The sequence below is a fragment of the Chinchilla lanigera genome, unplaced genomic scaffold, assembly GCF_000276665.1.
Source record: "Chinchilla lanigera isolate Chin_1 unplaced genomic scaffold, ChiLan1.0 scaffold00185, whole genome shotgun sequence".
NCBI classification, from domain to species: Eukaryota; Metazoa; Chordata; class Mammalia; order Rodentia; family Chinchillidae; genus Chinchilla; species Chinchilla lanigera.
In genome coordinates this window covers 359,566-376,169 of record NW_004955586.1, presented here as the reverse complement: position 1 = coordinate 376,169, position 16,604 = coordinate 359,566, and the positions used below count along the sequence as shown (strand labels likewise).

The 16,604-nt window shown below is 42.7% G+C and overlaps 1 protein-coding gene across 8 annotated transcripts in view; it reads right to left on the bottom strand.

Annotated features, from left to right (window-relative positions):
• The window catches only part of Adgrg2 (adhesion G protein-coupled receptor G2), a 117,705-nt gene extending 101,108 nt beyond the window's left edge, over nucleotides 1-16,597 (bottom strand). For all 8 annotated transcript variants that reach the window (XM_005414435.2, XM_013509893.1, XM_013509890.1 and 5 more), the window contains exon 1: nucleotides 16,488-16,597. The gene's annotated coding sequence lies outside the window, so the exon portion shown is untranslated. The remainder of the gene's footprint in view (nucleotides 1-16,487) is intronic.
• Between the last annotated feature and the right edge of the window lie 7 nt (nucleotides 16,598-16,604).

The following is a 16,604-nucleotide window of genomic DNA, read 5'->3' as shown; positions in this document are numbered from 1 at the left end:
CTGGTTGATAAAGGATTACCGTTTCATAATGAAGAGTAACCAAAACTTTCTCAAAATCATGATTAATATGAAATCATCCCACATAATTAGTCTTTGACATTTGAAAAAGTACTTTAGACTCCAGCAGCACATATAATCATCATTACAAAAATTTGTCATTATTGGACAGCTAAGGAGGAGTTCCTGTTGATAGAAGGCTGGATCGACCAATCACAAGTTGAATTTCGGCCCGTTCTTTCCACAGCCTTTAAAAGGTAATTCCTCTCAAATAGCTCACAGATCCAAGAAAGAAAAATTTCGTACTCGTTTCTTTTATTGTAAGGACTATTCTGAAGTAATTGATCAAAAAATAACTCTGAAGACTATGACAGGCCTTGCCAAAGTTAACAAGCTGACATTGGACAAAACTGACTCCCTCTTTAGTACCCTTTCTGTCCTCTAGGTGGGGCCCATTCCCAATTTCTAGGTACTCAAAGACCTCGTACTTTTTGAACCTTTACCTGCTCAAGAATAGGGCACTCTCAGGTACATCAACCAGCTCCTATGCCTGTTTACATCTCAACAACACGTTAAACCAAGGAACTGAATCTCCGATTGTGAAATTTCGAGCTTCAGGCAGATGAACAGGTGAGATTGGGGGTGCTGAGCACAGTTATTGCGATGGACTGACTTGTGTCCCCTCATTCATACATTGAAGCCCTGATTCCCAATTTGACTGTATCTGGAATACAGTCTTAATTGGTAATTAAGGTTAAATGAAGTCATATTGGTGGGGACCTATTCTGATACAACTGTGGCCTTATAAGAAATAGAAAAGATTCTCTCACTCGCTCGCTCGCTCACTCTCTCCCTCTCTGCCAAGGACACAGTGAAGAGGTGCCAGTAGCTGGTAGCTGACTGTGCTGGCACCTTGACCTTGGACTTCTGGTCTCCAGAATGGTGAGAAACAAACTTGTTATTTATGCCATCTAGTCTATGTTATTTTGTTCTGCTATTGACTAAGAAAGTTAGATTCTTGGTTCCCTAAATCAGAGAAGCAGTCACCTAGCTATCCACCCTTGATATTTTAACAGTTTCTACATTAATGCTAGGCCTGTTGGACTTTTATTTTTTTTTTGTACAGTGGATCAGATCCAAGGTTGTTCTACCACTGAGCTATATCCCATCCCATTTTTTAAATTTTGAGACAAGAGCTCACTAAGTTGCCCAGGGTCAGGTTGAACTTCAGATCTTCCTGCCTCATCCTCCCAAGTAACTGGAATTACAGGTGTCATTACCGTGCCTGTCATCGTATCCTTTTTTTTTCTGGTATGGGGATTGAACCCAAGGTCTCTGCATTGAGCTACATCCCCAGCCAAATTTATTTACTTTTTTTTTTAATTTTGAGAGTTGCACACTAAGTCACTAATTGCCCAGGGGCACTCAAACTTGTGATCCTCTTATCTCAGCCTCCCAGAGTGCTGGGATTACAGGCATGTGCCATCATACTCAACTTGCACTCTTAAAACACCAAATCTAAAGGCCCAAGGCTTTCTGATTAGGATCCCTAGGAAGCCCACGACAGAGACTGCCACTTAGTCTGCTGGGTAGTACAATCTGGCAGAGGCAGAGCACAACTGTAAGAAATTCAGTCCAGAGTGCCAGGTCGGGCTGGTATCCCTGTCTCGTGTGGATTCCAAACATGACAGGAACCACAGGAAGGGGAATCTCAAATATAAAGTCTTAAGGGAGAAATCCTGAGGTCCTATCATACTTCTGAACATACAGAAGGACTAAGAACCCCAACTGGGGCCCAGGCAGGCCTAAAATCCCCTAAAAAGCACCAAGAGCCTTACATTATGCCAAAGGTCAGACTCACTTCCTGGAGTAGAAGGCAGGAGGAGGGGAAAAGCTAAGGATGTGGCCAGGAGGAACAGTGACCCATGGTACAAAGGTATGGGTGTGATGACACAGGGCTCGACTCAGGAAACTGAAGGTCCGAGGACTCATCCCTAGGGGCTAGGCACGTAATCCACCAAAGAGAAAGAGAGTGAGGGAGGTCCACTGAAAGACCGTGCAGTAAGGGTGAGGCCAAGGCTCTGAGCAGAACTCAGACACGTCCCTTTGGACAGGGGGCAGAAGGACAGGAACCAACTGGTCTGCAGGGCCCAGAAAACCAACTCTGCTGACATGATCTTTAAACACCCCACCAACATGGAAGTGCCCTCTCCTTTATGGCCTTACTCAGCCATCTGAATGACTGACGTCATGCCAACAAAATATCTACACACTGCTGAAACCCCCTCTACAGCAAACCCCACAGGGCTCCCATCTTGTTTTCTTACAGTAGGACTTTATTAAAATGAACAGGGGTACTTCCTGATTGCTGGCCCTCAGGAGCCCTGCCTTAGTTTGGGTTCTAACTCTGAGGCACAGATTGGAGAGCAAGTGGTTTATTTAGGATATGATCCCAGGAAATGCAGATAGGAGAATGGGGAAGTGAAACTGGCAGGGAGGTAGCTAATACATGACATTATCAAGAAGGTGAAGGAGCTGGGGTACATATGTCTACCAACTTTCCTCAAGCTGAGGGCTACGGGGTGGGGCGGAGGAGTAATTCCTTACCATTGCCACATGGGGGGCAAAGCCAGCTGGGGGGTTACACAGCTGGTGAGTGGGCTGGTGTATACTGAAGTGGTGAGGGCAAAGGTGGTTGAGACAGACACCCAGACTCTCTGGAATGAATGAGGAAATAGGCAATCTTGTAGCCAGGAGAGAAGACGGTGGCTTCATGTCTGCCCCACCTCGCTCCTTTCTTAAATGTCAGCACCCGGGACTGAGTGCATGAGTGTGTTGTGGTTTGGCATGTGTTTGTGGGGTTTAGTGTTTCCTAGTAGTCTTCAGGTGTTGGGTAGTTTGAGGAAAAACCAGGTGAGCGGGCTTTGAAAGAAGTTGCTACTTGAGGTTAAAAGAAACACTCAGTGTACACTGGGCTTTGTCTGCTGCTGTAATGCAGACTCAACACAACCTGGTTCTTCAGTCCGCTAGGGGAGGACCAGCCCAGAGAGGTTCTTGTGCAGGGATGTTTACCATCAAAAATGGGCAGTTGAAACACAAGCAGCTGTGCTTTAAAGCCCTGCTGAGCAGTATCTACATCACGTAAGAGCTGAAATGCAGAAATCCTAGCACTTGCCCAGAGCTGCAGAATCCGAATTTGCATTTAAACAAGATTCCCACTATATACGTTAGAGTTAAGAAAGTCCTGCTGTAGATGACACTACCTGCTAATTATTCCTCTCTGTATGAAAAGTACGTGCTGCAATAAGTCTCTTAAAAAGAACACACTCAAAAAAATACCCAAATGGAATGTGTTTGTTTGGTTCCAGTTGGTTGAAAACCTAGATTTATTAAATGGAGAAAAAAGAGTCAACCTATTGGCCTGGGTGTAATCACAACAAACGAAAGCATACTTTAGTTTTTCAAAACTCCTTTAGGTGCTTGTTTCTTCTTCTTTCCGTGTTTTCTTTTCCTTGGCAAAATCATGAGTCAGTGCCCCACAAGCCTATACTGCTCTGATGCCATTCAAGTGGTGATCATGCACCTCGGTATCTGGAGAGTACATTCAAATCGCTCCAGGTGTATTTTCTATTTCAAAATAAGAGGGCCAGACAGACAAGGCCAGAAAGAGTTTGCAAGAAAAGAAAATGCAAGCCAAAACTCTTAAGGCATTTAAAAATTATGTTTTGATGTAGGCAGTTGGTAAAGGAATAAACAAGTATAGAATAGATTCTCAGAAAAATAAAAAAGTATGCTAAAACTTAATTCAAGTCATGTTATATGGATACACAGTTTTATGAGCTATATCCAAAAGGGGCTACTAATTCTAATCACAGTCAGGAGTAAATAATTAACAACTGTAAAAACAATTAAAAATATATTTAAAGCATTCTTTTGGTATTTACCTAGTAATAATGTACATATGCATTCACCAAAAGACGTGCAAGAGTGTTCTGCAAAGCACTATTTCTAAAAGACAAAAATGAACCAAACAAACAACAAACTGCAGGAATCACGTACCGTAGTACTACAGTGACAACCATGCACAAGGACGTGCGGGGTTCTCACTAACAGTGCCGGGTGGGGGAAGTTAGAGGTCAGGTCTGGCACCATATACGTGAAATTTAAGAACAAACAAAACTAATCAATGGCATTGAGTCAGGACAGTAGGTACTGGAGGGGACATGAAGAGGGCTTCTGAGGGCTGTTTCATGTTCTGATTCTTGGTCTGAGGGCTGGTGACAGGGGTGTGCCCACATTTTGAAAATTCACTCAGCTATATGTTCATGTGTGTAGCTTGTACTTCAAAACAAATTTAATTTTAAAAATATGTTTGCATATTCAATCCACTTTCACGAAGGTCAAAAAGAAGAAGCCTCTGAATATGTCCATGAAATGGGACTTGATACCCTTGCCTACTTCATAAGGATGAGTAACAGAAGGAGGCTCACGGTGATGCACAGTGATAAGTGTCATGAGTGTTGTAGTGGATTGATAACTGGTGGTCATCTTATAACCCCCAGCTGAACTGAGTGAGTGTGGTGTTGGGTGTGGGAGGCCCACCTGAGGACTGTTGCCAGCAGCATAAGAGGCAGACCTGGAGAAGAAGAAGCAGGCTGTTGGGAGGTGAGAGAGGTTGTGGGAGCTGACAGAGGCTGGTGGGAGCTGGTAGAAGTTGTGGGGAGCTGGCTTTCCTGATGAACTTGGCTGTTTTCATCCTCCAAGGAGCTCAGGACCTCACTGGCACTGAGAATGGCTTCGCTTCACTTTGGGGGAGCTCTGGTCCTCACTCTGAGCATCACTTCCTGGTTCTGGAGGGGAAGATGGTGCACTGCCGGCCTCCTGGAAAACCTTCTGGGTTGGCTTCCCTGATGGGAACTCAGCCATCCTGATCATCGGAGGAGCTCGGGACTTCACTGTTGCCGAGGATGACCGTGGTACCTTTTGAGGGAGCTCTGGCTCTTCTGAGCATCATTTTCTGGCTCCAGGGCGGATCCCTCAGCCTGCTGGCACATGTCCTTCATCCTGCTGGCACAGACTTTGTAGATTCCACCACTGACGTTTGGGCCTTCCCAGCTGATCCGTGAAACAGGCCTGCGTGAGATGTTGTCATGGGCTCTGGGCCTCCAGTTGGATTCGTGGCAGGCATTGTTATGAGCTCTAGGTATTCAGCTGGATTCATGGAGGACACTGTTGTGGGATCCAGCCCCTCAGCTGGATTCCTTGGTCTGTAGTTTGCAGACAGATTTCCTGCACTCTTTTGTATATTGTTCTTTGGGTGACTATTATAAATAATCATATAAAGTATATGTCCTGTATTACATTGTTCCACTTGCAAAAATAAACCCCAAACCAACACAAGTGTGAATCATGGTGCATGGCTCTTGGCTCAATATGAACTGTGAATGCAATGAGCCTGTGGCCCAGTGTAGAAAACCAGATCCTTCTGGATCACGGGTAATGGTTTCTCCAAATACCCCCAAAAGGTATGGTATAGTCTGTCAAAAAGTTAACCATCTGGACAATAAAATCACTAGTTGGGCTCATTCGCAACGATTTGTGCTAGAAGTTTAAGACCAGATAGAGTCCATAAGTTTTCAAAACAGACAAAACCACAGCTATGGACTTGGAGTGTAGCTCAATGGTAGAGCACTTGCCTAGCATGCTCAATACCCTCCATCCCCAGAAAAATAAAGCAACAAGAACAAAACAACTAATCTTCAAATAATTCCTAAAAGGGAAGCCATATCAGGATACAGCCTCCCAAATCCCTCCCCCTATATATTCAATTCATGAATCTCAGACCAAAGCCAAGCACTTGAAGATATTTTTTGATGTCCCAGCTTCCAATAACACACAGTTTATCACTTGTGTTATTCTGGAGCTAAGGCTGAAATGGACACACTTACACTATAAACAAAGACAGAGGAGAATCAGTTCCTATGTTATCCCCTCTCCACCTCAAAATCCACATGCAGTCCTCCAAAATAGAGTACTAAGAAAATTACACACCTGAATCCCCAGGTAAACATTAATTTGTTAATTTTTAAAAATCTGAGCTAAGGATGGTGGCACTTGGGAGCCTGAGGCAGGAGGATTGTCATGAGATCCATGCCAGCCTGAACTGCTGTACAGAGCAAGACCCTGTCTCAAAAACAAACAAACAAACTGCAAAAAAAAGAAATCTGAGAGCCAGTCTTATATTTAGGAGGGCCAGGCTGGGTGTGGTGGTGCATGCCCGTGACCCCAGCCCTCAGGATGTTGAGGCAGGAGGATCACTGCAAGTTCGAGGTCAGCCTGGGCTACATAATGAACTCAAGGCCAGCCTGAACTACACAGCAAGACCCTGTCTTTAAAAAAAAAAGAGGGTCAGGAAAGTCCCCCACTGAAAAATGTGACACTAATTATCTCTGGAATTCTATTAATTCTTTTCTTGGTAAAATATAATTCCCCTTTGCCTGGAAACCCTAATAATCAGTGTTCTAACACATAAATATGCATCTTTTTATCAGACCCTTGTCCTCACCAGAAGCTTCTAGACTAGCCTCAGATACATAAATACACGATGGGAGAAAGAGAACATTTACTGAATGTCTTTCATGTGCTAAAAATCATGGTAGAGAGTTTTAATGCATCATGCATTTATTCAAATATTTATTGAATACCTACCGTATGCTAAATTATTCTAGGCACTAAAGATAAAGATGTGGGGAGGGGGGAGTAGGAGAGGGGAACAATAAAAATACAACAAAAAGAGCAACTAACAGATAATAAGTGCAATATTGAGACTTAAAGCAAGTTGGAACGATATGAAGGGTGACTTACTGGCTATTTTAGATCAGCTCATCAAAGGGGTAATATTTAAACTGAAATCTAAGTGAGGAAAAGTGAGGAAGGAGCAGAGAGAACTTTCCAAGGAGAACAGTTAGTCCAAAAGGCCAAAAGGAGCATAATGGGCCAGAAAGAGAGATGAGCAGCAGGGACCAGGACAGGGCAGAACAAGAGAATGAATGACGTTTAATCAGTGTGTCTACAGAGGTGCGCTAGCTGCTGTGTGGATATTGGGTTCTAGGAAGCGACTGCAGTCAGCCCGGAAAGAGATGGCAGTGGGAACATCTGGAATAAACTTGAGAAACCAAACAGACAAGATTTGTTGATAGGTAGGTTTGGGGCTTGAATAAATGCACGGATGGTGGTGTTACAGACTGAGGCAGACCTCACTGGGAGAGAATCTGATTTTGCAGGAGGGTGACAGAGAATCCCGATTTTGCTTTGGAAATAGCATTTGATCAGCTTACTTATGCTCTGTGCATATTATTAAGTCATGGGTAGAGGGAAAGATCAGGCCTGCAGGTACGGGCATCTAGGTGGAATGTAAAAGGAAGACTAAGAATTCCCAGGGTCCTGCAGAAACACTAACCTTTGTAAAGTGACCAGCCCCAGAGGGAATAGCAAAGACCACTCAGGATGAGTTACCAGCAAGAAGAGGAAATCCAGGGGAGTTTAGGACAACGGAGGCCACAAGAAGAAAGGAGGGAATGACTTCTCATGTCAAGTGCTGCTGAAGAGTCAAGCACAGTGATCCAAGGAAGTAATCCTTGTATTTAATAGCAGTGGGTACAACCCTGATTAGGTAGCACAAGGGGAAAATGTGGAACAATAAAGCATAAGCATCCTTTGAAAGGTTCCTCTGAGGAAGAGGAGGGGACCAGAAATGGGTGGGGGGACAAGTGGAGGAGGATGTGGAACGAATGGAAATATGAGATATCAGCTAGAGCATGATTGTAACCCGATAGGAATGATCCAGAAAAGAGAGAGGTGTTTATTAAAGCAAGAAAGAGAAAAGGAAACAGAAAAAAGAATTAAGTACTTCACAATTAGGCAAACAAATTAAGTATGATAATAAATTGTAAGCCATTAAAAACAGGAACTCATGAGTTCACGTCAATAATAAATAGAAGAATACAGAAATAAATGGAGGAGAACTTGCTGAGACCCAGCTGGTAAGTGTGGAGAGAATACTAGAGTTAGAAAATCATTATTTTCAACCGTGATAAAATTGGATCAGGCAAAAATCATCACTGGATGCTAAATCTAGAAATACTAATGAGGAGCAGGAAATTTGTGTATATTTGTGTATTCCCAGAGATTGCTGATTTGGAAGGAAAAAAATAATAACTACTGACTGGGAAAATCAGACCAGGTGATCAACATTAATTTTGCCAACAAGAAAGAGATGGACATCATAAGCCTCCAAGTCCTGATATCTGAGAAGGACACATTATCTATCTAATAATGGTATGATATCTATCATTACCTATGCAGTATTCTGGCCTCAAATGCATAACCAGGGTCTAATCACAAGAAATATCAGACATACCAGAAATGATGAATGTTCTATTAAAAAATAAGAGAGGATGGCCTGTATTCTTCTCAAATATCAATGGCCTAAAAGACTAAGAAAGGTTATGGAAACATTCCAAACTAAAAAAGGCCAAGAGACATGACAACTAAATGCAGTAACAACACAAAACCAGATCCTGTACTGGAAGGAAAAAGGACTACAAAGGACGTTATCAGGTCTATCGTCAAAATTGGAATAGAAACAACAGATCAGATAACAGTACCTTATCAATGTTAAGTTTACTGTATTGATAGCAGTACTGTGGTAATGTAAGAGAGTATTCTTATTTTTAGGAAACTCATACTGAAGTATTTAGGAGTAATGGGCCATGAAGTATGTAACCTATTCTCTAATGGCTCAAAAAAAAATTATGCAAATGAATGAGAGTGCAAATGATAAAGCAAATGGGGTGACATGTTAACAATAGATGAATCCAGATAAAGAGTACAGAGGTATTATTTATACAGTTTTCACTTCTACAATTTATTCTAAAGTTTAAAATTATTTACAAATAAGAATATGTCCAAGGAGCAGGGCATGGTGGCACACACTAGTACTCAGGAGGCTGAGGCGGGAGGATCGCCACAAGTTTGAGGCCAGCTTGGGCTACATTGTGTGTTTAAGGCCAGCCAGAATTACATAACAAGACCCTGTCTCAAAAACAATCAAAAATGTGCTTGGGAAGACAAAGAGGATAATAGGTCCCAAGCCCAGAAAAGAAGTCAGTCTTTGACACATGAAGGGCATCTCATTCACAGTTTGCATAGTGACTACGAGCAACACCGCAACAATATAACAAATAGGGGTATGTTGGGAGTTGGGGTGATTGGAATAGGAGGAGGGTCTTGCCTAACGTCAGCAGCTGACAGAGGAAAGGCCAGGGAAATACAAGAAGGTGTAAGACAGCTCTTTTGCAGAATGGACAAGCAAACCCACTAGGCAAGCATAATAGGACTGTTGGGCAATGCTATCCGATGAAGTTTATAAAGGTCAAGACCTGGACTCAGGCATCGGTATTCATTTTTAAAGCTCCCCAAGTGCTTCTAACAGACAGACAGCTGTCAAAAACATGGTGTTCAGGCAAGGTTTCTCTACCTCAGTACTAAAGCCCCTTGGGCCAGATCATTGTTGTGGGGCAGGCCTGCGCATTGCAGGGTGTTCATCAACATCCCCGGCCCCGCCCACTAGATGCTGGTAGTCATGAAAACCAAAAATGTCTCTAGACATTGTCAAAATCACTCCCAGTTAAGAACCACTATGCAAAGAGAATAAAAACCATAAATATTACATTCTTATAAAAGTCAGGAATTGTGCCTACTCCTTGCTACTTCTAGGTGCGTTGTGTTTAAGGACACAGGCTGTGAAATCTGAAGGTCTGTACTCAAACCCTGGATCCCCTACCTGCCTTTTGTATGACCTTAGGCAAGGTACTTAACTTCTCTGTGCCTCAATTTCCTCTTCTGTAAAATGAGAATAACACCTGTCTCAAGAGGTTGGGAGAATTAAATGAATCAATATATGTAATGCAGTAAGACCAGTGCCTGCTAGGTAAATATCAGCCATGAGCTACCATTATTATTATTACAGAGTCACAAGTGTAGTGGATGAGGCAGGAGGATTGCCACGAGTCCGAGGCCAGCCTGTGCTACATAGTGAGTTTAAGGCCATCCTGAACTACAGTGAGACCCTGTCTCAAAAAACAAACAAACCGACAACAACAACAACAACAAAAAGTGCAGTGGATATCAAATGAGTATCTGTGAATTAATTAACTGCTTACACTAAAATATCCTCAACACTTAAAGCATTTCCTCCTTACACTTGAGCAGAAAAGCACAGTGCTTTGAATTTCTTAGGATTATTATCTGATCTCTTCTAGAGGCTAGGTATGTTCATTTAGCCATTCAACACATATTTACTGAGTATCTATGTGTCAATAGTGTTCCAGATTCTGACAGTGCAACAGTAAGCAAGGAGGGGGCTGGGGATTTAGGTCAGCGGCACAGCGCCTGTCTGGCAAGCATGAGGTCGTGAGTTCGATTCCTGGTACTGGCAAAAAAAACAAAACAAAAAGCCAAAAAAAACAGTAAGCAAAGAATGCAAAGTCCCTGCCCTCCTAGAACCTATATCCCAGCAGAGGGAAAAAAAGATCTTGGATCAGCAAACAAATAATTAAATAACATAACTGCAGGTAATTTTACGAAGAAAAACAAAAGTGGAATAGGAGAATGAATCTTTCCAGTAGTCAGTTGGGAGTACTACTTTAGGATGAGGGCTAGAGAACAACCCAATAAAACCGGGGTACAAGTTTTGTGACTACAGTATCTGGTGAAAGTGGTGTCCCAGGCAGGGTGCGCAGCAAGTGCAAAGGCTGGGAGAGCCTCAAACGCTTGGGTTGGGTGTGGACCAGTGCATAGGCTGGTGTGCTTGGAGAAGAGTGAGAATAAAAGAGAAAGGAAGCAACAGTGGGGATCTGACGATTGATCCTCAATGTGGCAAGAGGTTAGTAGAGGGTTTCAAGCACGGAATTAATAAGACCATACTTCCTGGCCGGTCTGTGGGGTCAAGGAGGAACGCTAGGAGACAAGTCTCGGGATCACACGGAAACGTGTAATGACACTTTGAAGGAGCAATGTGTGTAGTTAAGAGTTATCTTGGGGTATTACAAATGAACTTATGTTGCATCATAGAAGGATCGGATAGAAAATGAATCTGTCTTAGACACAAGTCAGAAGTTCGGGGGCTTCAAAATTAAATGAGCAGTTTTATAAAGCAGTGTTTTCTAAACTATGGATAATGAAATCAAATGAAAGGATGGTCAAATCACTTGAGAGGAACATGATCATCAATTTAAAACAAAATAGAAGCCAGGTATAGTTGCACCGCCTGTAATCCCAACACTCAGAGAGACTGAGGCAGGAGGATCCCAAGTTTGAGCCCTGCTGGGGCAACTCAGTGAGACCCTATTTCAAAATTAAAAAGGGTCCAGGGATGTAGCTCATTATGAAGGCCCTGGGTTTAATCCCCAGTACTGCAAAATTAATTAATTAAATTGATTAATTAAAATAAATAGAACAGATGGGAGAGAGTTGAAAATATCTCAGTATACTGCACATGAAACATGTATAATGCTTTGTGAGGTTTTGTTTCAATAATACATAGTTATGCTCATAGTGGGTTATATTTCAATCCAGGGCTTTCACACTGAGCTACATCCCCCACCTTTCTTTCATTTTTTTACTTTGAAATAGGGTCTCACTAAGATAGTTTCTTCATAATCAACCTAAATAAAAGCCAATACTAATTTCTCAAAGGAGATCAAAATATGAACCCCGAAACCAGGAAGACTAGTTGAAAACCAATTAGGCTTTCAGTGAAAAAAATTCCAAGCGTAACCAGAAATGCTTAAATTGAACTTTAGACTTTTAGTAAGATAAAAATAGAAAACTTCCAAAGATAGAACCAGAAGCCTAACTGCAAGCATAATGCTTATTGGTACAACATTAGAAGCATTCCCATTCAAATCAGAAAATACTACCTAACACTACCTTAGAAGGAAACCTGTCCGCTGAGACAAGAAAATTAAATGAGGTAAAAATATCGGGAGACAGGGTCTCTATACTGGGGCCACTCACAGACAATAAGAGGATTTACCTTGAAATCAATGAAAATAAAAAACTATAAAACAAATAGAAGTTCAGTAAGATTGATTGAATCTATAAAAAAGAAAATTAGCCTTCCTACTCAATAGTATTTTAAATAAGAAGTGAGATGGCGAAAAGGGGTTATAATTTCTAAAAGCAGTAAAAATGACACACAAAAATCTTCTAGGAATTCACTTTTGTAAAAAAATGTGTAAGACCCACAGTAGTATGGGCACAGCATAGACATACATGTCAATGAAATACAACTGAGACATCAAAACTAGCCTATACATATACAATTTTTGGTACAGGGGTCAAAAGGAATGTGGGAAGTAGAATCTTTTCAACATATGATTTTAGAACAACTGGGTAGCTATATGAAAAAACTCTACCCTTCACACGAAAGTTAGCCTGAAATGAAATTACAGACCTACATGTAAATGATAAAAATATAAAATGTCTGGAAAAAAGCACAGGATGAAGCTGGTAAACTTGGTTTTGTTGTTTTTGGTTTTTTTTGGTTTTTCTCCGGTACCAGGAACCGAACTCACGACCTTGCGCTTGCCAGGCAGGCGCTTTTGCCGCTGAGCTAAATCCCCAGCCCCGAAGCTGGTAAACTTGGACTGACAGGTATTTTGTTGGACAGATTACTGAAAATGCTATCCATAGAAGAAAGGAACTTGATAAATAAGACTTTAACAAAATTAAAAACTCCTGGGCCAGGGATATAGCTCAGCAGCATAAGTGCCTGCCTGGCAAGTGCAAGGTCCTGAGTTCAATTCCTGGTACCAAAAAAAAGTAAAACATAAAAACTCCTACTCTTCAAAGAAACATCATTAGGAAAATGAAACGGTAAGTTACATACTAAAAGAAAATCCTTACAATATAGATCTGATAGAGAATTTGTATCCAGTTATATAAAAAACTTATGATTCCATAATCAAACACACTGGGAGGAAAAGCCAGATACTTCACAAAAGAAGATACAGAAATGACCTAAAAGCACATGAGAAGATGCTTAGCATCCTTAGTCATCAGAGAAGAGCAAACAAAAACCACGGAGAGATGTTATCACATGCCTATGGGAATGGCTAAAATGAAATAAACTGACAATACCAAGTGCTGCCAAGGAAGCTGAACAACTGGACTTCTCATACATTGCTGGTGGGAAAGCAAATGTATGACCAGGGCCAGGGGTGTAGCTCAGAGGCACAGTACCTGCTTAACATCTGTGAAGCCTTGAGTTACAGCCCCAGTACCACCAAAAGAAAAGCAAGCAAACAAACAAAACCTCAAAAAACTAAATGGTACAGCCACTTTGAGGAAGTTGGGCAGTATTTTATAAAGTTAAACTCACCACACAATTCAGTAATACTACTTCTGGTTATTAAACCAAGTGAGATGAACATTTATATTCAGACAAAAAGCTGCATGTGAATGTTTATATTTGCTTTATTCATAATTATCAAGAGTTGGTGAAAGGATAAACAAACTGGGGAATATTACTCAGCAATAAAAAAGAATGAAATAATCCACACAACAACATAGATGAATCTCAAATGTACTAGGTATGTAAAAGACTCAGAAGGCTACATAGTATATGAGCATTCTAGAAAAGACAAAAAGCATAGGGACAAAAAAAATCAGTAGTTTCCAGGGGCTAAGAGTGGTGGCTGGGGTTTGACTACAAAAACTGAGTAAATAGTGAATTTTTAGGAGTGACAGAATTTTTCTGTACCTTGATATGGTGGTAATTACAAGATTATATACACTGCTAGAACTATACACTAATAGAGTGAACTTTACCATGAGTAAGTTATACTTCAATTTAAAAAACACAAAATGGACTCAAGAATTAATAGATTTATAAAATGGAACAGAGTGTTCACAAGAATCTTTGAGGGATTTTATAGTTTTCCCCAAATTTTTCAACTGCCATCCACCTCACATCATACCACCCTCAAAATAAGTTCCACACAGATTAAAGACCTATGCATTTTTAAAACCATAAACATTTTAAAATAATTTTTTCTACCTTGAGATAGGGAGGGCTGTTCTTCATGCAGCATAAAAACCAGCTCCCAGGTTTTTATTGAAAGCAGAATTTCTCCTTTCTAATTTTGGAACTATTAAAATTGCAGAAACACATTCTCCCTCCCCGTTTTTTAATTTAATGGGGCTCATCCCAATTTGTAGCATGTATTTGAAAGTGACTGGGAACTCTCTGGCAGCAAAATGGAAAAATGTTTGTTCGTTTATCTGAGCAATGAAAGCATCAGGAACATACGTCATGATGTCCCCCCCCCCCCGGGAGACCCCAGAATGACCACATCAACCATGGAAAATTGGCTTCTTTGCTGGCTCTCCCTTATACCTGAGCAAACTCACTTCACCATTTCTGGAAGACTGCTCCGGGTACTAAAACACAGCGGCTTTCCTTTCCCTGCCAAACGCACCGATGGAATTCCATTTCTCAGACTTTTTTCTCCCACTGATGAACAAAACCATCCCCACAATTAGAGTTCCACTTTTTTTCCCCTTTTCTATAATTCCACCATTTTTTTTCTACAAAAGTACATCCATACACCTGGTATGTGTGTTTGGGGGCAAGAATAATTGACAGACAAAACATAGATGCTGGCCCTGTATTTCTTTAGTGTTTTTCAATAGCTAAATTTGCTCTATCCTCCTTTTAAGGAAAGTCACCTTGCAGCGATGCGGGAATGATGAAAGCAGAAGAGAATCTGATCAGTTCGATCAGGGCTGACCTACCGCTGAGGCCCTGTAAAACAATACCCCTGAATAGTTACAAAATTTGGCCACGTTTTGTCTTCTAGCTTTGCATTTGAGCTGCTTAAGCAGTCAAACCAAGCAAGGTCCAGCTCATTTCAGATTTTAACCTAATCAAAATTTTACGAGACTCCCCAATCCTTCAGAAATAACTCCTACCTCAATTCACAAATTATTTTGACATCACACGTAGTAGTATTCCCTACTGAGAATTAAGCTCTTGATGCACTGTTAATTATTAATATTAATAAAGCAATAATTTCTGTCATACCATTCATGAGTGGGGTTATACAAATAAGCTTACTTCATAAGATGGCCAAACAGAAATTGAGAAAGATTAGAGCAACTGTAATATCTTGCTTAATGAACCTTTATTCAACATCACCGACCAGCTCAAACCTTGATGGAAGAAATGGTTTTTGCTATTTGCTACCTATGGTGACTGAGACAGGATCTGCTACATCATTTGTGGGACCCAGTGCAAAATGAAAATGCAAGCCCCCTCGTTCAAACGTCATTAAGAATTTCAGCATTAAATCGAGTGCAGGTTGCATGTCCTGGAGGCCAGCTCTGCTATCAGATCATGTATTTGCCTAGAAAACCGGTAAGAAAAGTAAAAGACTTCACTATTAAATCAGTAGCAATGGTTTGTTTTAAATGCGCGTGTTTAGGGTGGGGATGGAGTTGTACATCTTAGGACCTCTTCTCAGGACCCCCCCGCCACTTGTCCGAAGATTATCAACCTGTTGAGCAAAAAATAGTTGTGCCCAAAAAACTGTAGTCTGAGGAGCAGCAGCATGGGAGTTTGTTAGAAAGGCTGACTCTCGGGCCCCACCCTAGACTTTCTGAATCAGAACCTCATTTCAACAAGGTCCCCTGGGGTTCATGCGTGCAGTAGAGGCTGGAGGTGTCACTGTCCAAGCAGCCACGGGAAACCTCCATCTTCCTCTGGCTCCTGGGAGACGGGTCGGCTCTCTTCCTCCCCTTCACTGTGCTTATACTTCCAGACCCCTGAAAGTGAAGTCTCTGCCCAAACGCGCACACCTCAAGAACACCAGCCTCTTCCCGGTGCTCACCCGCTGTCTACAGGCTCCGTTCCATCCCACCACGCCGGGGGGCACCTGTTCTGGGCCCCGCCTGGTGGTGCTGCGCCCAGCCGTCGGGACGCGGGCGCGTTTGCCCTCCTCAGGCAGCACCGCACCCACTTGCTGGGTGCGGCAAACCGAGTCCCCGAGAGTCCTGTCTCAAGGACCACCTGCTCGAGTAAGGCTCGGGGCTCAGTTGCCCAGAGGGGTGGCGAGGGTTTGAGTGAGGTTAAAGGTTTTGGATATACACGCTCCCCCTTAGACAACGCGTCGCGGAGCCCTGTTTCCCACGGCACGTGGGTTCCCACTGTAGCGAGTGCGGGTCCTGGAGTTCAGCGCTTCGCTTCTGCCTTTGGGATGGCCCGGCCCGGCTCAGAACCGCCGCCGGGCGGAGGGAGCGTTCGCCCCGCCGTCCCGCCGCCCTCCAGGTCCACACGATGCCACCGAGCCTCTCGCGCCGGGGGCCAGCTCTCGGGGATCGCCCTTAGGAGCCCAAGGGGACAGACTGAGCGGGCGCTGCACGCTTACCTGCGGTCCCAGCGACCGGCTGGCTGCTGGGGCGCTCCTGACCTGCTTCTCCTTTTCTCCTTTTCCTTGGGCGGCGAACCTCCTCCGCCCTCCCGCGGGCTGGGCGTCGCCCCCGCC